Genomic DNA, 23,219 nt, shown 5'->3' on the forward strand with positions numbered 1-23,219 from the left:
AGACCCGGGCTCGCGGGCGCTGAGGGGCGTAGCCAGGGAGGCTCATTTGCATGCCCACAATGCATTGCGCTGCGCGACCCGAGTCCCTGACCCAGGGGCTGCCTTTGCTCCCGAAGCCCCAGGTTCCGACGCTGCAACTGGGCTGTGAGCGCGTCCGGCCGATGGGCTGCACGAAGGGGAGGCTTTGCAGGTCGGGCGCGTAGCCACCGTGAGCTCGGAGGAAGTCGTTCTTTGGCGGGCAGCGCGTGTGGCGGTTTTGTGGTATACTCTGGTTTCTCTTCAGATCGTATAAATCTTTCGCCTTTTACTAAAGATTTCCGTGGAGAGGAACATTTATGAGTTTTCACCCAATTTTTTGAGGCTTCACTCTGGTGAAGCTGCCTTATGTATGTTAAAAAATAGAATCAGTGTTTGTGTTGCGATGGTGCTGAGTTTAAGGCTTTTTGGCTTTGTGCTCTGTTTAAATTAAAGGTGTTTGTGTTTTTGCGCCTGTGTAACTGCGTCTGGCCAGGCAGGCTCTTTTGAAGTAGCAACGGCAACTTCGAAATAGCGCTTGTGACGTCTACATGTGTAAGCTGTGTCTACATGTGCATGCTACTTTGAGATAGCGGCACTAACTTCGAAATAGCGCCTGTCACGTCTACATGTGTAAGCTGTGTCTACATGTGCATGCTACTTTGAGATAGCGGCAACTAACTTTGAAATAGCGCCTGTCATGGCTACACGTGTGGGGCGCTATTTTGAAGTTGAAATGGACGTTAGACGGCGAGATGTCGAAGTTGCTAACCCCATGAGGGGATGGGAATAGCGACCTACTTTGACGGGAGGGTGTAGTCTTTGCCCGTCCCGCAACATCGAAATAGCCTGGTCCCCCATGGCGGCCATCAGCTGAGGGGTTGAGAGATGCTCTCTCCAGCCCCTGCGGATGTAGCGTGCACGTGTAGACGTAGGGTGCTGCCCAACGTCGACGTTGAACATCGACCTTGCCAGCCCTGGAGGACGTGTAGACGCTATTCATCGAAATAAGCTATTTCAATGTAGCGTGCACGTGTAGACGTAGCCATTGTGTTATTGGGGGTATGAACCTGAACAAAAGGTTTTGAAGGTATATGTTCTTAATTTATATTTACAGTAGACATCTGGAAAGATTTTTTATAGTTGCACCCCCTGAATTCAAACTAGGATTATTTTGTCTGCTATCAAAGATCTATACACCTGGGAATCATGGAGGCCCCATCATTTCATGCATTGGTACTCTCACCACAGGATTGCCTGGATATGTGGACTCTCTAGTTTGATCCTATGGTACCAGCACCACCATCTTTTTCCAAGATACCACCAATTTCCTCAGGAAACTACCATCCATTGGTGACCCTCCTGAAAACACCATCCCTTTACACCAATATCCTACATAAAGATGGACTCTAAGCTGTTAGGAACATTATTCCGGATGAGACCGAGGCACGAAAGGTGGCGGAGCTTTGTGACTTTGTCCTCATCCACAAATATTTCAGATTTGGGGACAAATTATACTTTCAAATCAGTGGCATTGCGATGGGCACCCGCATGGCCCCACAGTAGGCCAACATTTTTATGTCTGACCTGGAAGAACGCTTTCTCAGTTCTCGTCTCCTAGGCCCCTCCTCTACCTGCACTACATTGATGACCTCTTCATCATCTGGACCCATGGGAAGGAGGCTCTTGAAGAGTTCCCCCATGATTTCAACAGTTTCCACCCCACCATCAACCTTAGCCTGGACCAGTCCACGCAAGAAATTCACTTCCTGGACACTACTGTACAGAGAAGCAATGGTCACATAATTAGCACCCAATACCAAAAACCCACAGATCGCTATGCTTATGGACACGCCTCCAGCTTCCATCCAGGGCATACTACACAATCCATTGTTTACAGCCAGTCACTAAGGTACAACCGTATTTGCTCTGATCCATCAGACAGAGACAAATACCTACAAGATCTTTACCAAGCTTCTCTTAAACTACAGTACCCACCCAAAAAAGTGAGGAAACGGATTGATAGAGCCAGGAGGGTACCCAGAAGACACCTGCTACAAGACAGGCCTCTTAAGGAAAACAAGACAACACCACTGACCATCACATACAGCCCCCAGCTAAGGCCTCTCCAGCGCATCATCAGTGATCTGCAACCCATCCCGAACAATGATTTTTCACTCTCACAGATCTTGGGAGGCAGGCCTGTCGTCACCTACAGGCAGCCTGCCAACCTGAAGCAAATCCTTACCAGCCACGACAAATCACAAACCGCTGACTCTAGGCCTGGAACCAGCCCCTGCAATTGTCCTCGCTGCCAACTCTGCTCACGTACCTACACCAGTGACATCATCACAGAACCTAACACCAATTATACCATCGGGGCTTCTTTACACGCAGATCTACTAATATAAGAAATGCTATCATGTGCCAGCAATGCTCCACTGCAATTTACATTGCCCAAACCGAAAAGTGTCTCTGTGAAAGAATAAACGGATAGAAACCAGACATCAGGAACCGTAATGTACAGAAGCCTGTGGGGGGAACAGGTCAATTTCCCTGGACACACAGTGCCAGAATTAAGGGTGACAGTTCTGAAACAAAAAAATTTTAAAAATCAAATGGAGAGAGAATCTCTGAGCTGCAATTTATTTGTAAATGTGATTCCATTAACCATGGATTAAACAAAGACTGGAGTGGCTTGCGGCTTACAAAGGCAGTTTCTCTGTTCTGGGTGCTAATAGTTCCCCAGTAGACTCTGACAAAGGCTCACATCCCCTTGTCTGATCTGACTTGTTTTTTCCTCTTTTGATAAGTACTGTTGACACGGGGCCATTTCCACCTTGCTGAATAGACCTTGTCAGCCGTGGCCCTCCCTCTTACAAGAACCCCACTCTTTAAATACCCCTCTGAAACCACACCCGCCCACCCACAACTCATGCATCTGCGAAAGCGGATCTTTGCCAACTAACGCTTATGCTCCAAAATATCCCTTAGTCTACTAGGTGCCACAGGACTTTTTGTTGTTGTCAGAGTTACAGAGTAACATGACTACCTGTGTGACATTTTGATTTTATGATTTTCACGATTTTACAGAAGTGAGACATAGTAATTTTTTCACTCGGTGCATCTACACTTCTGCTTCTGTTTCAAAAGAACTATATAAATGAAGAAAGCTAAATACGTAAGAAAAAACCTCGGGGCTGACAACGTCAACCAAAGCACAGAACTTTGAAATGGTCGTGTAAATAGCCATTTCAGGGTTGACTTACGAAGGAATGAAATACATAGTCAGCATCAACTTAGAACGCTGACACCGGCCACACTTGGAAATTGCCGTACGGAGAACTGCGGCGAGGCTCATCCACGTGGGGCTCTTTTTGAAAAGGAGCCCGGGGAACTTGAAAAGCCCCTCGTGCCTATCTGCTGTTACACATAAAGGAATTTCGAAGTTGCCTGGGTCCTCTGGAAAAGGAACCCCGTCTGGACAACCCGCACCTCTCCGAGGGGTGTCAATTTCAAAGAATAGATTTCCGCGCTTCATTAGTAAACTTTGAAGTGGCTATTTAAAAAGCCATTTCGAAGTTTTGGGCTACTGAAGACACATCCCAAAGTACGCAAATGAGAGAGAGATGCAAACCCCCCGCCCACCGGGCCTCATTAGCATTAGGTCCCACGATGAAGTGCGCACGGTGGGTGGGCGGGTGCGTGTGTTCTTCCGGGGACATCCGGCGCGGCCGGGGGCAGGGCCGGGGGCCAACGCGTTGGATTTCGGCAGCTGCTAAGCGAGAGCTGGGGCCTCGGGCGCACCCCTCAGCTGTGCCCCAGGCCCCCGTCCCGGCCTGCGGAGCTCTCGGCTCTTGCGCCTGCTCGGCTTTTGCTGGCCTTGCCAGCGGCCCTCCCCACGACCCCCTTCAGGCGCAGGCGCAGGCCCGCTCTCGTGTGCCGCTCCCAGGGGCCCGGTGGGGGGGCGGGTGCAGCGAGCGGGGAGGTGAGCGGGAGGGGGGGGTCCGTCTCCTCGGGGAGCCCAGGCCGGGGCCTTCCGTGCGGGCTCCCAGGCGGCCGAGCGCTGGCCCGGCCGCTCGCCTTCAGCGCTGGAAGAGCCGGGCGGGCAGGCAGAGAAGGCGAGAGGGGCGGGGCGGGGCCGCGCGGCGGGGCGGGGCGGCGTGCGGCCGTATGCAGATATGGGTGCGCGCGGCGCCTTGTGGGAGAGGGAGGGATGTGCAGAGCGGGGCCGAAGTGGGGCGAGCGCAGGGGCTCGGGGTGGGTGTTGGAGCGCGGCGGGGGGGAGTGGGTGTAGGGAAGCGGTGAGGAGCGGTGTGGGCGTGTGTAGATGGCGGCGGAGTGTGTGTTCGCCGTGAGGTGAGAGTGTTTGCGGTGTGGCGGGCAGTGGGCGCTGTTGGGGACGAGCTCATACTTACCTGGCAGGGGAGATACCATGATCACGAAGGTGGTTTTCCCAGGGTGAGGCTCATCCATTGCACTGCGGGTGTGCTGACCCCTGCGATTTCCCCAAATGCGGGAAACTCGACTGCATAATTTGTGGTAGTGGGGGACTGCGTGCGCGCTTTCCCCTGACACTAGCAGTGAAAGAAAAGAAAGAGCAGAAAAATCCGGAGGAGTCTGTTGTGTTTTCCGCTTGTGGGAGGATTAGGTTGTGCTGAGGTAAAAGAAGCCTTGTATCAACCTTTCCGTGTGCTGTTGTGGTGTAGCTCCAGGCGTCCGCCTGCCGTCGTTTATCCTAGTGGGCTGGGCAAAATCTGTCCGCCGGCAGCTTCTTTTGTTTTCTTTCTGGGCCCCAGGCTGGCTAATGCCGTCAGGCTTAGGGGCTGCCGAGTCACAGTCAAATCACTCGGTCGCCATTTAGGGTGGGGGGAGAGATGCAGCTCGAAGGACGTTTGCGCAGGGGCCAGTGAGCGCGCTGCGGGTCGAGGGAGGGGGTGTTTCCCGCTTGGTGCCAGGTGCCCCAGAAGAAGCCCGGAGCGGCTGCGAGGACCCAGCAGCCGCCACCCTTTGCCTGGCGGATACTGACTGCAGCGGGGAGACCCGGGCTCGCGGGCGCTGCTGGGCGTAGCCAGGGAGGCTCATTTGCATGCCCACAATGCATTGCGCTGCGCGACCCGAGTCCCTGACCCAGGGGCTGCCTTTGCTCCCGAAGCCCCAGGTTCCGACGCTGCAACTGGGCTGTGAGCGCGTCCGGCCGATGGGCTGCACGAAGGGGAGGCTTTGCAGGTCGGGCGCGTAGCCACCGTGAGCTCGGAGGAAGTCGTTCTTTGGCGGGCAGCGCGTGTGGCGGTTTTGTGGTATACTCTGGTTTCTCTTCAGATCGTTTAAATCTTTCGCCTTTTACTAAAGATTTCCGTGGAGAGGAACATTTATGAGTTTTCACCCAATTTTCTGAGGCTTCACTCTGGTGAAGCTGCCTTATGTCTGTTAAAAGGTAGAATCAGTGTTTGCGTTGCGATGGTGCTGAGTTTAAGGTTTTCTGGCTTTGTGCTCTGTTTAAATTAAAGGTGTTTGTGTTTTTGAGTCTGTGTAATTGCGTCTGGCCAGGCCGAAGTTTCAGTCGTCGGGGTTCGGTTTGTCGCGATGCTGCCAGCCTGCTGTGTTGCCCGTGGGGGGGCGCTGGTCTCGTGCGTGCTGCAGAGGTTGTTGCTTGGGGTGGGTGGGGGGTGTTTTCTCTAAGGAGCTGTTAAAAATTTGTGCGCCTTCCGGGGGCCAAGAGTGCTTTGTGCCGCTTGCTTGCAAGCCAGAAGGAAAAAGGCCCAAGGCTCGCTGACTCGAAGAGAAAAAGAACTCTCGACTGAGAAGCGAGAAAACGTTGGCCCTGTTTCTCTCAATCTCGCCGCCCCTCCCGCCGAGCCTCGGCTGCCCAGGGCCCTCAGATTACCATGCGGGAGCCCGCAGGCTCCAGGGCGGGGCCAGAAATGAAAGGGTTCCTTGCGTGGCGGCGGTGGCAGGGCTGCTGGGGTGCGGATGCAGGCTCTCGGCAGGAGCTAGAGCGTGCAGGAAGGAGCTTGGGCTGCGGACGGCGGGAGGGAGGGTGGGTGAAAGAGTGGGCTGAGCGTGAGCTTGTGCGTTCTGCGTGGGAGGAAGGGTGCAGGAGCGGGCTGTGGGTGGCAGCTAGGGGGGAGAGGGAATAGAGAAGATGGTGAGGATGTGGGTGAGGGGGAGGCTACATGAGCAGGGTGAGGGGGTGGGGGGTGTGTCCGGAAGGGGTCACAGGATCGGGGTAGGTGCTGCAGGGCCTGGGGAGAGCCAGCGGGGGAACAGGCCCGGGGGTGCAGGATCTAGGGAGGGGAATGGGGGCCACGTGTAGCGTAGCTGTGGCGGGGTTGGGAGTCACGTGCTTCTGCTGTTGTGCTGCAGAGAAATACACACACGCTCCGCACAGGCGGCGCCGCCAAGCGGTCCCTTTGGCTGCCGTTTGGCCAATGAGAAGGGGTTCCCTGAAGTGCACAGAGCTACGTCTTCCCCGCTGTCAGGCACAGCCCTTGGTCTGAATCCAGCCCCCGTTTGCCTGGAAGCTGAAGGACATGGCAACTTGCATGGCAGTTGACGCTGTGGTGCGGGGCTGTGGAGGGGCGGGGGGGAGTTGTGTTCCAAACTGAGTCCTTTTGCGGGATGACTAGTTGGTCCTGGTGAGTTTCCCAGGGCCTGGCCCAGGGCTGGTGTGCTGTGCTGAGGAGCCTGTTGTAGGCCCTGTCCCTGTCGTCAAATGAACCTTCTGGTTTAGCTGCTGAATGAGAGCGTCCCGTCTGAGGGCAGCTGGGGTGCGAGACCAAGGGCCGCCCCCCTCCCCCCTCTCGGCCCGTGGAATCTCCAGCTGGGGGCCTGGACTCCTGGGTTGGTTTCTCAGTTCTGACACAGGCTCGCTTGGGAGCACCGGGAAGTTGTGCGGTCGCTGTGCACGTCAGTTTCCTCACCAGTGCCAGGCTGAGTCCAGGCAGAAACCACAGAGGGACGGCAGTGGAGAAGGGAGTCCAGCAACCCTGCCGGCAAGGAGCACGGGGGAGCTGTGGGGGGACGAGCAGCAGGTGCCATTCATGATCTACCTTCCATCATCTGTCTGTCTGTCCCGCCCGCCCGCCTTCTGCCCTGTATGCTCTGGACAGGTAGCAGCCCCTGCCCTGAGCCGTCCGTCCTGCACCGACCAGTGTGTACCTCCAACCACCCCGGCCAGGGCCCGGTGCGCCTCGAGGAGCCCCGGGCATGCCCACCAGACGGAGCCACCACGAAGCCTGTAGCTCGCAAGCCCGTCAGATGCTGCGGTTCTTCTGTTTCACCACCAGTACCTTCCTTGCACGGAGGAGAGGGTATGGAAGCCAACCTCACCAAAGCCAAAGAGGTTCTCGCCGTGCCAAAGGACCAGCACATTGCCAGCTCAGTGTGTGCCTGGGAGCTCATCCCAAGGAGCACGCTGCGCTAAGCCTGTAGCCTATACATGTTAAAGGTGGAAAGAAGAAATGAAAGAGAAGGGAAAAGTTAAGAGCAAAGTTGTCCAAGAAGTTTAATGACGTAAAGCAACGCAAATGTCTTGGTGCCGCTTTGTAGCAGGGATGGAGTAATTTGCTGTGGTGTAAGTCTCCGGGGTACGTCCGGAGTTAGGATGGGCCCTCAGTCATTTGGGGCTCAGTTGATAGCAAGGATGCTCCTGAAGTGATGAGCTAGATAAGATGGAGGCCTTCTCCCGGCTCCCTTGGTACCCTCGCTCACGTGGAGGGAATTGCGTGGCTCTCGCTGTGCGAAAGCACAGCTCAAGATGGAGTTTGTCAGACGAGCAGGTCACCCATCCACGTCTGACGCTGTCCTTTTCGTTCGTCAGCCGTGGCTGATGCGCTGGCCTGAAGGGTCACAGCAAAGTTTGTCGAGTGGGCATTGGCACCTAGGAAAGGCATTGTCTTTTTGTCGCCACTATTCAGCTGACTTTGCTATTCACAAGCTTTTGCGGTAGGTTGCTAAGCCTCCTGTTGAGGCGGCCCAGAAGCAAGCATTTGCACGAGACGTGCCGAGGCAGTGCTCATCGCGTCAGATTCAACAAGGGTAGCTGCCTACAGGCGGCAGGAAGAGAGGCCAGGGAATCTTTCGTGCTTTCTCCAGGCAGGTGGCTTGGCCCCTTGGCACGTGTTTGTGTGGAAATGTACAGCGGTGGGTTCAGCCATGTTTTGTACAGTCACATGTGAATCCAGTAAGGTCCCGATGACGCCCACCAGGCCGACGCAGATGGAAGGGCGGCCGGAGGGTCGCCTGGGGAGGGAGGGTCCACCGCCACTCCCACCCCCACCCCCTGCTTCTGCAAGGGCCCGGGAGCACGGCGGCCCAGCGCAGGCCGTGCGGGGAGGACGGGCCGGCTGTGGCTGGGGCTTGTTTAGGGCACGGGTCGGGAAGTGATGAACAGGGTGGAGGGAACTACGTGGGATGCCCACAGAAAGCCGTGCCCCAGCCCTCGGGCATGTGCTGACACCGGGAGCGGAAGGAGCAGCCTGAGCCTTGGCAGTGCTGGGCTCCCGGACGTGGCACAGCCCCCCGGGGACATCCTGGGGCAGGGGCGGGGGCCAATGCGTTGGATTTCGGCAGCTGCTAAGCGAGAGCTGGGGCCTCGGGCGCACCCCTCAGCTGTGCCCCAGGCCACCGTCCCGGCCTGCGGAGCTCTCGGCTCTTGCGCCTGCTCGGCTTTTGCTGGCCTTGCCAGCGGCCCTCCCCACGAGCCCCCTTCAAGCGCAGGCCCGCTCTCGTGTGCCGCTCCCAGGGGCCCGGTGGGGGGGCGGGTGCAGCGAGCGGGGAGGTGAGCGGGGGTCCGTCTCCTCGGGGAGCCCAGGCCGGGGCCTTCCGTGCGGGCTCCCAGGCGGCCGAGCGCTGGCCCTTCCGCTCGCCTTCAGCGCTGGAAGAGCCGGGCGGGCGGGCGGGCGGGCAGGCAGAGAAGGCGAGAGGCCGGGCCAGCGCTCGGCCGCCTGGGAGCCCGCAGCTATAAGCTATTTCGATGTAGCGTTCACGTGTAGACGTAGCCAGGGTGTGAAACTGAGGTTGCGGCAGGGTGGTTGGCACTAAAGACAAAGTCTTACTTTAACCACTTGCTGTGGTGTAGTTTTTGGCTTCTGCCTGCTGATGTTTGCCCCAGCGGGCTTCGCAAAATCTCTCCGGTCGCATGGTCTTTTGTCTCTTTTCAGGGCCCAAGGCTGGCTAATGCCTTTGGGCTTAGGGGCTGCCGAGTCACTGACAAATCGGTCAGTCGCCGCTTGCTTGCAAGCAAGAAGGAAAAAGCCGCCAGAAAGCTCCCGGACTTGAGGAAAGAAAGAACTCTAAAGCCTCAGCTGAGGAGCGGAAAAAGACATCGGCTCCACTTTTCTCCAGCTCCAGCTCCGAGCCAAGGGGGCTGCCCAGGGCCGTTAGATTAAGGTGCGGGGCCGCTCAGGCTCCGGGGTGCTGCGGCCAGAAATGAAAGGCTCCTTGCATGGCGGCGGGGCTGCTGGGGAGCGGGCTGGGGTGCGGATGCGGGGGCTGGGCACCGGGGGCAGGAGCGAGCTCGGGTTGGTGGACGCAGGGAGGGTGAAGGGGTGAGTCGAGCGTGAGGTTATGGGTTCTGCGTGGGAGGAAGGGTGCAGGAATGGGCTGGGGAGGGGAAAGGGAAGAGAGGAGATGGTGGGGATCTGGTTAGGAGGGAGGCTACAGGAGCGCGGTGAGGGTGCGGGGGGGGCGTCTGGAAGTGAGTCGCGGGAGCAGTGGTCGGGGTTGCAGGAACAGGCCAGGGGGTGAGTGATCTGGGGAGGGAAAAGGGGGATTGGGGGCTGTAGCCAGACAAAGTCTCCCCCTTACAAGCCAGCTTGCTCGCTGCCCCCCCGCCCACCGAGGAGCACACAGGGCACGGAAATGGCTGCTGACAGCACAGTCTTTGATGCCTTCATTGAGGCCCAGATATGCTAGCTTATCGTGACCCTGAGAAGCAGAAAGTACAGATGGAAGGCTAACAGGCCAGACTGTCAACAAGAGGTGGGGGGGGACCCTCAGAAATCACCCCAGCTGGCATTGATCGATATGATGCACAGACACACAATCACCCCAGAAGGGGAAGTGCCCCGCCCGCACAAAAAGAATGTCCTGTACTCCTAAATTGCTTATCTCTTGTCTTACAAGTGCAAACTAAGTAAGAAATGCCCTTGTAACAAACTGGCGTCACAAAGACAGACCAGTATGATCTGGCACCATAGATAAGAAAGAGAATACATAACCCAAAAGGGGTATAAAAGATGGGTCCAGCAGAACTCTAACTTTGAGTGCATTCCACCAACTACCTGCTGGTCGGATCAGGTGATTGCTTCCCGAGGTCCACAGCTGGGGACGCCCAACCTCGTATTCGTCTTTCCGCGGAATTGAGTGACCGATCCGGCTTGGCTACGCTGGTATCGAGAGACGCAGAGAGGGTAAGATACACCCATGCTAGGTCTCCGAATTTTTTGTGCACAGCTAAAGAATTAGAGCTCTGTAACTAGATGTCATTGTGCCAAGATATCATTGTGTTAGATGGTAACAGATATCTTTGTATTGGATTGTAACGTAACTTGTTAACACCTGTACTTTGCTAGCATATAAGAAGTAAACAATAGCCTTTTGTAACCGCACGCTTATAACTGTAGCTTAAGTAAACTTGTAACTAGTTAAGCTCTGAGCCTAACCATTTTGTTAACCCTTTTGTTACTGCAACACAGCCGGCGCAACAAAAAGAACTTTAACCGTTGGGTTACTACAGCCTGGCCGTGGGTGAGAGTGCTAGGAGCTGCCTGCTCTAACAGTAAAAAACTGGGTTGCTTAGGACCCAGGGGAGTACCTCACCGCACATTACCTGGCCACCGGCTAACAGGGGCCCATGTCTGGCGTGACCCTGTGTGTGTGGTCGGGGTCACACGTAGTTCTGCACGGCTCTGTGCGCTGCAGGGAAACGCTTTCCTTCCTTCCTTCCTTCCTTCCTCCCCACACACCGCCACCACCAGCCACTCCCTTTAGCCTCAGTTTGGGCAAGGAGAAGAGGTTCCCTGAAGTGCGCTGAGTCGCTTCCTCCCCCAGGTCAGGCACAGCCCCTGGCTGGAATCCAGCCCCAGTTTGCCTGCAAGCTGAAGGACGTGACAGCTTGCACGGCCAGTTGGCACTCTGGTGGCGGCAGAGGTGAGTTCCAACGTGAGTCCTCTTGCGGGATGACCAGTTGGTGCTGGTGAGTTTCCTGCTGCCAGGCCCAGGGCTGGTGTGCTGCGTTGAGGAGTCTGTTCTAGGCCGCGTCGCTGTGGAGAAATGAACCTTCTGGTTTAGCTGCTGAATGAGAGCGTGAGGTGTGACAGCAGCTGGAGTGCAAGGGCCAGCTGACAACCCCCCCTCACCCCCATTTGGCCTTTTTTTCTCTCCTCCCCACTGGCAAAGACAGAGAGAGAGAGACAGAGGGAGACAGGCAGCCTTTGATGCCCTGGGAACACGGGTGTGCTGTTTTACCTAGATTTTTGCCATACACAGAAACCAGACAGTGAATGGGCTAGCTAATGGCCACCCTTTTGGCTGATATTGGTGATTGACACGCCTGATTACTGCCCCAGGAAGAACGGGGAACCTCCGCCCATTACGTTCAAAGGTGCACAATTGTCCACAATTTACAGGTGCGAATTGAGCTGTGCACCTTCCCTGGGAAACCTGGGGTTTAAACATGTTCCTCCCCGATTGGCCACTTGAGACCAGGAAGAAGCCTACGTGACCAAAGGGTTATAAAGAGGGGTTTGGCAGCCCACCCCCTTTGAGCTCCAATCACCTACACCTGCTGGCCAGGTCCGGTATTGACTCCCGAGACTGGGGACTCCCGGTTCGCATCTACTTCTTTCCGAGGGATTGAGAGAAAGATTCTGGGTCACACCGGATCTATGAGGCAGGGGTAAAAATTACACCTGTATTACACTTCTTTCCTATAGCAATTGAGGGAAAGACTCTGGTTCCACCAGGTCTAAGAGGCAGGGGTGAAAATCACACCTGCAACAGGCCTTTCTTGTGTACACATTACTTGTATTAGTTTAAGTTAGCTAGTTTGTCTAAAACTTTTTTTAAGTTAAATTGTTTCAATCTTTGTGTAAATAAAAGGTAATTGTTAAAGCCTCTAATAAATGTAAATTTTCCTCTTGCTGCTGTACCCGAACTAAACGCAAACCAAAGACCCCAGCCTGCCCTGGCTGCTTAGCGTAGCTGCCGGTGCAGCATCACCCCCTTTGCCCCACCAGCCCTTTAGCTGGCACCTGGGCATCGGCTCACAGAATTGGCGCAGGGAGCAGGGTCTGTCTGTGCTCTTAGTTCCAATACAGCAGCATGAAGCCAGTCACTGATTTCAGCAAGGTGCATAAGAACATAAGAACATAAGAACGGCCATACTGGGTCAGACCAAAGGTCCATCCAGCCCAGCACCCCATCTGCCGACGGTGGCCAATGCCAGGTGCCCCAGAGAAGGAGAACAGAAGACAATGATCAAGTGATTTATCTCCTGCCATCCATCTCCTGCCCTTGTTCTGAAGGCTGGGGCACCGTACTTTATCCCTGGCTAATAGCCATTTATGGACCTAACCTGCAAAAGTTTATCAAGCTCTTTTTTAAACCCTAATAGAGTCCTGGCCTTCACAGCCTCCTCGGGCAAGGAGTTCCACAGGTTGACTGCGCGCTGTGTGAAGAAAAATTTCCTTTGATTAGTTTTGAACCTACTACCCATCAATTTCATTTGGTGTCCCCTAGTTCTTGTATTATGGGAAAAGGTAAATAATTTTTCTATATTCACTTTCTCCACACCATTCACTTTCTCCACACCAAGGTAGGAAAAAAAGCTTTGCCCGGGAAGGTTGGGCTGACCCAAAATGAGATAAAGAAATGTTAAAAAGGGAATGGAAAAATCCCGAGGAACTGTGCTCACAGTTCTGTAGTTGGAGAACTGCTTGTAGAATAAAGCAGAAAAAGGGAAAAGAAGCTTGTATCTAGCTACTTAAAAGTGCCCTACAAGCAGCATGCAACAGCCACGCTAATCTGAAAGCGGAATTAAAAAGAGTAAAAAGGAAAAAAAAAGAGTTAGAGCGGCGCTGCCAGAACCTAGACACCCGAGGGCACCTGCTAAGTAATAATTTGCACCAATTAGAACAGCGCCTCACTCCGTTAATAAGGAAGGAAGGAAGGAGTAAAGCAGAGGGCGAGATTAGAGAGCAAGCCCCAAACAATTAATCAAGCTAAAGTAGAGGCTGCTCTCTGGCTAGATCCAGAGGATTGGGATGGGGACATCTGGAATTCCTCTGATGAAGAGGTATATTCCACCTATTCCTCCCCTGAGTTAGAAAACCCCCCCATCCACATGAGACCCATCATCACCTACCAAAAAGATCTCACTGAGCAGGGAGAGGGTAACTCTAGCAAAAAGGCAGAGCCACGACCCACCCAAATTACTACCCGCAGCTATAAGCCTGCAAAATGAAGCAAGATCCAAAATAAGTTTGCCAAAAAGCCTGGGGAAGGAGTGATAGAACGGCTAGGCAAAATATGGGATACAGGAGCAGGCCATACACAGCTGTCCTCCCAGGAATGTGGGAGGGTAAATCTGGGTGCAGGAGTATTCCTTACCCCCAGAAATAAGGAGGGTCCAAAGTCTATTTGGACCTTTGCCTGTAGGTGGGCTAGGGGAATCCACCGCGCTAATAGAGGTGAACCCACTGTCACCCTGTGGACAAATGGGGATGAACTTAAAGGAGCCCTGCAGACTGTGTTCATAACAGCTCTGCTCAGCCGAGCTAGTCCAGAAAACGGGGATGAGGAGGAGAGCCCATGGGAACAACGGGTAATAACGGAGGATTTGAGACCAGTGCTTAAAGGGTCTCCTGGACCTCATAGGGCAATAATGCTCGCCACCAGAAATCATGCTCAGCAGCACAACTATTCCTATCAGGAGCTATTTGAACTTATGCTAAGAGACCTCCGAGAGTTTGGAGAAACTGAGGCACCACAGGTCAAAGTGAAGATGCAAAATTTAAAGGGAGATAATAAAAGGCAGCAAGAAGGCTTTAAGCCTCGGCATAAGATAACCCCCGTGGAAACAGCGTTTAGATCTAGGATACCCCCGAGATTTGCTGCACGGAATGCCAACTGGGAAGCTAAAGCTCCTGGCTGCCTTAAAAGGGGCTAAGCAAGGGAGGGAGGCGATTAGTCCTCGTGCACCCCCCAGCTCCGATACCCCTTACACGCAGCTGCGGCAGCAATTACAAGAGCTGCAGCCGCTAGTTGAAAGTGACCAGGAAAATTGACTAGCAGGGGAACAAATCTCTCTCTCTATAAGTGAGCTCAAACCGGCAGGGAGAGAAAATCACAGCAATAACCCCTGGATCCTGGTAACAGTAAATAATAAAACTACTGTCTCCTTCCTGGTAGACACTGGAGCCCAATTATCCATGATTAAAAGGGAGAATTTTTCCAAACCCCCACCTTCCAACCGAAAGCAGGTTTTGGTTGCTGGAGTGAAGGGCACTACTGTGTCTTACCCGCTGGTCAAAGTAAAGCTGGATATCCCTTTAAACCCCTACAGGCAACCCCGGAAACATGAATTAGTACTTGGAAGTGCCAATATACTTGGCATGGACATCCTAAGGGGCAAGGAGGGAATCATTGCTGGAGAAAGGTGGGCATATGGAGCCGGCTGCAAACCCAGCACAACGATCCTGGAGGAGGGGAAAGCTTCCCTCTGTCATGTAAACCTGCTAGCCCAAGCTCCTCCCCTCCCCCCATCAGCTGTGACTCATGTGAAGCAGTACAATGTCCCAGCTGAAGCTGTGGCTCCTGGAACAGAATTGATTAAAGACCTAAAGAAACGGGGACTATTAATTCGGACACACTCCCCATACACTTCACCAGTGTGGCCAGTAAAAAAGCCTAATGGCAAATGGAGGCTCACTGTAGACTACCGCAAACTGGATAGCAACACTGGACCCCTAACTGCAGCAGTCCCCAGTATAGTAGACATTGTAAATAACATACAAACCTGGAACAAACAGTGACTAGCTGTACTGGATGTAAAGGACATGTTTTTCATGGTTCCCCTACAGCCTGCCGATCAGGACAGATTTGCTTTCACCTGGAACAGCATCCAGTGTACTTTCACTAGGATGCCACAGGGATTCAAACACTCATGTACAATGTGCCACGGTGCATCATCAAAAGTCCTAGATGGTTTGACCATGCCACATAACGTCCAAATATTACAGTATATCGATGACATTTTGATTGGTGGGGATTCATGTGAGAAAGTACAGGAAGCCATGAACAGGGTAAAGACAGCACAAGAAAACCTTGGATTAAATTTACCTGCAGATAAGTGCCAAGGTCCCTCCCAGGAGGTACAATTCCTAGGCACTGTCTGGATGGGAGGGAAAAGGTCAGTGCCTGATGAAACTGTAAAAAAACCCTTTGCCCCACCGGACCTTTTGCTGGCACCTGGGCATTGGCTCACACCCCCTCTCCCCCCACACGCCTTGGAAGCTCCAGATCTGGGGCCTGGACTCCGAGGTTGGTGTCCCAGCTCTGGCACAGGCTCGCTTGGGAGCACTGTATCAGCGAGGTCGCCGTGTTAGGCTGCGTCTTCGAGCCCAGCAAGAAGTCCTGTGGCGCCCTGTAGACTAACAGATGTTTCGGAGCCGAAGCTTTGGTGGGCAAAGAGCCGCTTCATCAGATGCGTGGGGGGGAGTCGGGGGGGGGGCTCAGAGGGGTATCTAAAGAGTGGGGTCCCAGTGAAAGGTAGGGCCAGAGCTGACCAGGTCTGTCCAGCCAGGCGGAAATGGCCCGTGATCAGCGGTACGTGTCCAAAGAGGAAAGAACCAAGGCAGATCAGACCGGGGGATTGTCAGAAGCCCGTTGTCAGACGCTGACGGGGAGCTCCTAAGCGCCAGGGCAGAGAAGCTGCTTTTGTGAGGGGCCAGCCACTCCCAGTGTCTGTTTAGAATCCTTGGCCGATGGAGTCAAATTTGCAAATAAATTGCAGCTCAGAGATTTTTCTCTCTCCAGTTGATTCTTGAAATGGCTTTGTTTTCGGACTGCTACTTTTAAATCCTTTGCTGAGTGTCCAGGGAGGCTGACGCGCTGTCCCACAGGCTTCTGTACGTTACCGTGCCTGAGGTCTGATCTATGTCTATTTCTCATTGGTTATGTCCATTTATTGGGACCACTGGGAAGTTGTGCGCTCGCTCTCTGCCTCAGTTTCCCCATCAATGCCAGACTGAGCCCAGCCAGAGAGCACAGAGGGACAGGAGTGGAGAAGCCAGTCCACCAAGCCTGCCAGCAAGGAGCACGGGGAGAGCTGGGTGGGGACCAGCAGCAGGTACCACGCATGATCCTCCTGCCCTCGTCCGTCTGTCCCGCGCGCCCCTGCACTCTATGCCCTAGACATGTAGCAGCCCCTGCCCTCAGCCGTCCCTCTGGCACAGGCCAGTCTGTAGCTGCAGCAACCCCGGCCAGGGCCTGGTGCAGCTCGAGGAGCCGCGGAGGGAGGGGGGGGCATCCCCGCCACACTGAGCCGCCAGGAAGCCTGCCTTGCTGAGCGGGAGGGAGCCCGTGCTCGCAAGCCCTTCGGATGTTCCAGTTCTTCTGTAGCGCCACCAACCAGTCCCCCCCTTGCAGAGAGGAGCGCTTAGGAACCCCAAGCTCAGCGAATGCAAACGGGTTCTCCCCGTGCCAAAGGAGCAGCCCCATTCCCAGCTGAGTGGACGCCTGGGACCTCACCCGGGGGGCGCTGCCTTGGCTTTCGGCAGCTGCTCAGCGGGAGCTGGGGCCCTGGGCGCACCTCTCAGCTGTGGCCCGGCCCCCGGCCCGGCCGGCGGAGCTCTCGGCTCTTCCGCCTGCCTTGCCAGCGGCCCTCCGCATGCGCCCCCTTCAAGCGCAGCCCTGCTCTCTTCCGGGAGCCCAGGCCGGGCCCTTCCGTGCGGCTCGCCTTCAGCGCGGGAAGAGCGGGCCGGGCGGGCGGCGGCGGAGCGAGCTCGAGGGGCGGGGCGGGGCGGGGCGGCGTGCGGCCGTATGCAGATCTCCGTGCGAGCGGAGCCTTGTGGGAGAGGGAGCGATCTGCGGATGAGGGCCGTAGTGCGTGGAGCCCAGGGCCTCGGGATGGGTCTCCGAGCGCGGCGGGGCAGGTGTGGGTGTCGGGAAGCGGTGAGGAGCGGTGTGGGCTTGTGTAGATGGTGGCGGAGTGTGTGTTCGCCGTGAGGTGAGAGTGTTTGTGATGTGGTGGGCAGTGGGCGCTGTTGGGGACGAGCTCATACTTACCTGGCAGGGGAGATACCATGATCACGAAGGTGGTTTTCCCAGGGTGAGGCTCATCCATTGCACTGCGGGTGTGCTGACCCCTGCGATTTCCCCAAATGCGGGAAACTCGACTGCATAATTTGTGGTAGTGGGGGACTGCGTTCGCGCTTTCCCCTGACACTAGCAGTGAAAGAAAAGAAAGGGCAGAAAAATTTTTAGGAGTCTGTTGTGTTTTCCGCTTGTGGGAGGATTAGGTTGTGCTGAGGTAAAAGAAGCCTTGTATCAACCTTTCCGTGTGCTGTTGTGGTGTAGCTCCAGGCGTCCGCTTCCCGTCGTTTATCCTAGCGGGCTGGGCAAAATCTGTCCGCCGGCAGCTTCTTTTGTTTTCTCTCTGGGCCCCAGGCTGGCTAATGCCGTCAGGCTTAGGGGCTGCCGAGTCACAGTCAAATCACTCGGTCGCCATTTAGGGTGGGGGGAGAGGTGCAGCTCGAAGGACGTTTGCGCAGGGGCCAGCGAGCGCGCTGCGGGTCGGGGGAGGGGGTGTTTCCCGCTTGGTGCCAGGTGCCCCAGAAGAAGCCCGGAGCGGCTGCGAGGACCCAGCAGCCGCCACCCTTTGCCTGGCGCATACTGACTGCAGCGGGGAGACCCGGGCTCGCGGGCGCTGAGGGGCGTAGCCAGGGAGGCTCATTTGCATGCCCACAATGCATTGCGCTGCGCGACCCGAGTCCCTGACCCAGGGGCTGCCTTTGCTCCCGAAGCCCCAGGTTCCGACGCTGCAACTGGGCTGTGAGCGCGTCCGGCCGATGGGCTGCACGAAGGGGAGGCTTTGCAGGTCGGGCGCGTAGCCACCGTGAGCTCGGAGGAAGTCGTTCTTTGGCGGGCAGCGCGTGTGGGGGTTTCGTGGTATACTCTGGTTTCTCTTCAGATCGTATAAATCTTTCGCCTTTTACTAAAGATTTCCGTGGAGAGGAACATTTATGAGTTTTCACCCAATTTTTTGAGGCTTCACTCTGGTGAAGCTGCCTTATGTCTGTTAAAAGGTAGAATCAGTGTTTGTGTTGCGATGGTGCTGAGTTTAAAGCTTTTTGGCTTTGTGCTCTGTTTAAATTAAAGGTGTTTGTGTTTTTGCGTCTGTGTAACTGCGTCTGGCCAGGCAGGCTCTTTTGAAGTAGCAACGGCAACTTCAAAATAGCGCTTGTGATGTCTACACGTGTAAGCTGTGTCTACATGTGCATGCTACTTTGAGATAGCGGCACTAACTTCGAAATAGTGCCTGTCACGTCTACACGTGTAAGCTGTGTCTACATGTGCATGCTACTTTGAGATAGCGGCACTAACTTTGAAATAGCGCCTGTCACGTCTACACGTGTAAGCTGTGTCTACATGTGCATGCTACTTTGAGATAGCGGCACTAACTTTGAAATAGCGCCTGTCATGGCTACACGTGTGGGGCGCTATTTTGAAGTTGAAATGGACGTTAGACGGCGAGATGTCGAAGTTGCTAACCCCATGAGGGGATGGGAATAGCGACCTACTTTGACGGGAGGGTGTAGTCTTTGCGCGTCCCGCAACATCGAAATAGCCTGGTTCCCCATGGCGGCCATCAGCTGAGGGGTTGAGAGATGCTCTCTCCAGCCCCTGCGGATGTAGCGTGCACGTGTAGATGTAGGGTGCTGCCCAACGTCGACGTTGAACATCGACCTTGCCAGCCCTGGAGGACGTGTAGACGCTATTCATCGAAATAAGCTATTTCAATGTAGCGTGCACGTGTAGACGTAGCCATTGTGTTATTGGGGGTATGAACCTGAACAAAAGGTTTTGAAGGTATATGTTCTTAATTTATATTTACAGTAGACATCTGGAAAGATTTTTTATAGTTGCACCCCCTGAATTCAAACTAGGATTATTTTGTCTGCTATCAAAGATCTATACACCTGGGAATCATGGAGGCCCCATCATTTCATGCATTGGTACTCTCACCACAGGATTGCCTGGATATGTGGACTCTCTAGTTTGATCCTATGGTACCAGCACCACCATCTTTTTCCAAGATACCACCAATTTCCTCAGGAAACTACCATCCACTGGTGACCCTGCTGAAAACACCATCCCTTTACACCAATATCCCACATAAAGATGGACTCTAAGCTGTTAGGAACATTATTCCGGATGAGACCGAGGCACGAAAGGTGGCGGAGCTTTGTGACTTTGTCCTCATCCACAAATATTTCAGATTTGGGGACAAATTATACTTTCAAATCAGTGGCATTGCGATGGGCACCCGCATGGCCCCACAGTAGGCCAACATTTTTATGTCTGACCTGGAAGAACGCTTTCTCAGTTCTCGTCTCCTAGGCCCCTCCTCTACCTGCACTACATTGATGACCTCTTCATCATCTGGACCCATGGGAAGGAGGCTCTTGAAGAGTTCCCCCATGATTTCAACAGTTTCCACCCCACCATCAACCTTAGCCTGGACCAGTCCACGCAAGAAATTCACTTCCTGGACACTACTGTACAGAGAAGCAATGGTCACATAATTAGCACCCAATACCAAAAACCCACAGATCGCTATGCTTATGGACACGCCTCCAGCTTCCATCCAGGGCATACTACACAATCCATTGTTTACAGCCAGTCACTAAGGTACAACCGTATTTGCTCTGATCCATCAGACAGAGACAAATATCTACAAGATCTTTACCAAGCTTCTCTTAAACTACAGTACCCACCCAAAAAAGTGAGGAAACGGATTGATAGAGCCAGGAGGGTACCCAGAAGACACCTGCTACAAGACAGGCCTCTTAAGGAAAACAAGACAACACCACTGACCATCACATACAGCCCCCAGCTAAGGCCTCTCCAGCGCATCATCAGTGATCTGCAACCCATCCCGAACAATGATTTTTCACTCTCACAGATCTTGGGAGGCAGGCCTGTCGTCACCTACAGGCAGCCTGCCAGCCTGAAGCAAATCCTTACCAGCCACGACAAATCACAAACCGCTGACTCTAGGCCTGGAACCAGCCCCTGCAATTGTCCTCGCTGCCAACTCTGCTCACGTACCTACACCAGTGACATCATCACAGAACCTAACACCAATTATACCATCAGGGCTTCTTTACACGCAGATCTACTAATATAAGAAATGCTATCATGTGCCAGCAATGCTCCACTGCAATTTACATTGCCCAAACCGAAAAGTGTCTCTGTGAAAGAATAAACGGCTAGAAACCAGACATCAGGAACGGTAATGTACAGAAGCCTGTGGGGGGGGGACAGGTCAATTTCCCTGGACACTCAGTGCCAGAATTAAGGGTGACAGTTCTGAAACAAAAAAATTTTAAAAATCAAATGGAGAGAGAATCTCTGAGCTGCAATTTATTTGTAAATGTGATTCCATTAACCATGGATTAAACAGAGACTGGAGTGGCTTGCGGCTTACAAAGGCAGTTTCTCTGTTCTGGGTGCTAATAGTTCCCCAGTAGACTCTGACAAAGGCTCACATCCCCTTGTCTGATCTGACTTGTTTTTTCCTCTTTTGATAAGTACTGTTGATACGGGGCCATTTCCACCTTGCTGAATAGACCTTGTCAGCCGTGGCCCTCCCTCTTACAAGAACCCCACTCTTTAAATACCCCTCTGAAACCACACCCCCACCCACAACTCATGCATCTGCGAAAGCGGATCTTTGCCAACTAACGCTTATGCTCCAAAATATCCCTTAGTCTACTAGGTGCCACAGGACTTTTTGTTGTTGTCAGAGTTACAGAGTAACATGACTACCTGTGTGACATTTTGATTTTATGATTTTCACGATTTTACGGAAGTGAGACATAGTAATTTTTTCACTCGGTGCATCTACACTTGTGTTTCTCTTTCAAAAGAACTATATAAATGAAGAAAGCTAAATACGTAAGAAAAAACCTCGGGGCTGACAATGTCAACCAAAGCACAGAACTTTGAAATGGTCATGTAAATAGCCATTTCAGGGTTGACTTAGGAAGGAATGAAATACATAGTCAGCATCAACTTAGAACGCTGACACCGGCCACACTTGGAAATTGCCGTACGGAGAACTGCGGCGAGGCTCATCCACGTGGGACTCTTTTTGAAAAGGAGCCCGGGGAACTTGACAAGCCCCTCGTGCCTATCTGCTGTTACACATAAAGGAATTTCGAAGTTTCCTGGGTCCTCTGGAAAAGGAACCCCGTCTGGACAACCCGCACCTCTCCGAGGGGTGTCAATTTCAAAGAACAGATTTCCGCACTTCATTAGTAAACTTTGAAGTGGCTATTTAAAAAGCCATTTCGAAGTTTTGGGCTACTGAAGACACATCCCAAAGTACGCAAATGAGAGAGAGATGCAAACCCCCCGCCCACCGGGCCTCATTAGCATTAGGTCCCACGATGAAGTGCGCACGGTGGGTGGGCGGGTGCGTGTGTTCTTCCGGGGACATCCGGCGCGGCCGGGGGGGCAATGCGTTGGATTTCGGCAGCTCCTAAGCGAGAGCTGGGGCCCTGGACGCACCTCTCAGCTGTGGCCCAGCCCCCCGCCCGGTGGAGCTCTCGAGCCTTCCACTTGCCTTGCCATCGGCCCTCCCCATGTGCCCCCTTCAAGCGCAGCCCTGCTCTCCTCGGCCGTTCCCTGAGGGGGGGGGCCTGTGGGTGCAGCGAGCGGGGAGCTGAGCTGGAGTGGGGGGAATCGGGGCCAGGGGGCCTCTCCTTGTGGAGCTCAGGCTGGGCCCTTCTGGTTGTGTGTCCATTGCACTGAGGTGTAGGCTCATGCAACTTTTTGTAGGCAGGAGGCGCTTGAGTAGGGAGTGGGCCCATCCCCCCCGTCCCAGGTGCAGGCGCTGCACCGTGGCCCATGCTCAGCCCAGCGTCAGCATGGCAAGGGCATCAGCCTGGTGTGCGCTGGGGTGAAGCACAGTCGCTGGTGTAGCCGCCCCCCCCCCCCCCCCCCCAGTGTGTGTGTGTGTGTGTGTGTGTGTGTGTGTGTGTGTGTGTGTGTGTTTTTTCAAGTGGAGTGCTGCAAGGCTCGGTTCTGGGGCCAGTGTTATTCAATAGCTTTATTAATGACCTGGCTGAGGGACTGGGTTGTACCCTCAGCAGGTTTGTGGATGACACAAAACTAGGGGGAGAGGTAGGTATGTTGGAGGTGTGGAAGTATAACATTGTATAAGTATAACGTTGTATGAGGGGACATGCTGGATACATTGTATATGACAGGGCATGTCAAAACATGTTACAAAGTATCTGAGGGAGCACACGTAGGGACAGTTAGCTTTTGAATGGAGAAGCAATTAAGATGGAGCCAGCACGTGTAAGAAGCAGGCATCAGAATGGAAGGTGTGAAGGGCAATTAGTTAAGTTAACTGGAAGCTGTTAAAGGAGATTGTTAAGGGTGGCAGGTAATTGAAGATACGTGACTGGTCTCAGGGCTCTCGAAGGGTGGTGACTAAAATCTTTTTCTTCTTTTGTCTGTAACTTGTCTGTAACTTGTTCTCCAAAAAACTGTATAACTTAAGAGACACAAGCCCCACTCGGGGGGCTCACTTCTAAATGTATTAGCAGAGCGGCTTTGCTAATAAAACAGAGTGGTCTGATAAATTGTGAGTCTGAGTCAAACTTTGACAATTTGGAGGTCCCACTGAGATGGCAAGCGGCTTCACTGAGCCTGTGTGATCCCTGACTGCCTTGCAGGACGATCGTGGCAGCCGGCGCCTGGACGCTTAGTCCAAGCGCTCCTCCACAAGACAGAAAGGTACACAGCAGCAGCGCAGTCTACGCCATTGAACTTGTTGGTTCCCACTCTGTTCGGGTAGGGGTCTTTGGATCCAGCTTCTGGAATCAGACGTCTCAGGTAATTATTATTTTTATGCTTTAACCGGTTTGAGGACTGTCTTGTCTTTGTGTCTATCCGTCTTCCCT

General features: G+C 53.9%; 1 long non-coding RNA gene and 5 other non-coding genes across 9 annotated transcripts; 5 read left to right on the forward strand and 1 right to left on the reverse strand.

The window, feature by feature from the left end:
• The first annotated feature begins 263 nt into the window (after positions 1-263).
• LOC142018124 (U5 spliceosomal RNA) lies at positions 264-379 on the forward strand. Its single transcript, XR_012646722.1, has one exon. It is a non-coding gene; the product is annotated as a U5 spliceosomal RNA (small nuclear RNA).
• A 4,046-nt stretch (positions 380-4,425) lies between these two features.
• Positions 4,426-4,589, forward strand: LOC142018115 (U1 spliceosomal RNA). Its single transcript, XR_012646714.1, has one exon. It is a non-coding gene; the product is annotated as a U1 spliceosomal RNA (small nuclear RNA).
• Positions 4,590-5,317: 728 nt separating this feature from the next.
• LOC142018135 (U5 spliceosomal RNA) lies at positions 5,318-5,433 on the forward strand. Its single transcript, XR_012646733.1, has one exon. It is a non-coding gene; the product is annotated as a U5 spliceosomal RNA (small nuclear RNA).
• Positions 5,434-8,982: 3,549 nt separating this feature from the next.
• On the reverse strand, positions 8,983-21,746 carry LOC142017911 (uncharacterized). 4 transcript variants are annotated; one of them, XR_012646632.1, is made up of 5 exons: positions 17,308-18,522; positions 15,361-15,412; positions 11,798-11,904; positions 10,850-11,282; positions 8,983-10,406 (listed from the first exon to the last, which is right to left on the reverse strand). It is a non-coding gene; the product is annotated as an uncharacterized LOC142017911 (long non-coding RNA). The 4 variants fall into 4 exon arrangements; XR_012646630.1 differs by lacking the exon at positions 8,983-10,406 and having other exon boundaries at positions 10,482-11,282; positions 11,802-11,904; positions 17,308-21,746; XR_012646629.1 differs by lacking the exon at positions 8,983-10,406 and having other exon boundaries at positions 10,482-11,282; positions 17,308-21,746.
• On the forward strand, positions 17,300-17,463 carry LOC142018106 (U1 spliceosomal RNA). Its single transcript, XR_012646705.1, has one exon. It is a non-coding gene; the product is annotated as a U1 spliceosomal RNA (small nuclear RNA).
• Positions 18,192-18,307, forward strand: LOC142018125 (U5 spliceosomal RNA). Its single transcript, XR_012646723.1, has one exon. It is a non-coding gene; the product is annotated as a U5 spliceosomal RNA (small nuclear RNA).
• Positions 21,747-23,219: the final 1,473 nt, after the last annotated feature.

This window comes from Carettochelys insculpta, chromosome 9, assembly GCF_033958435.1.
Source record: "Carettochelys insculpta isolate YL-2023 chromosome 9, ASM3395843v1, whole genome shotgun sequence".
In the NCBI taxonomy this organism is placed as follows: domain Eukaryota; kingdom Metazoa; phylum Chordata; order Testudines; family Carettochelyidae; genus Carettochelys; species Carettochelys insculpta.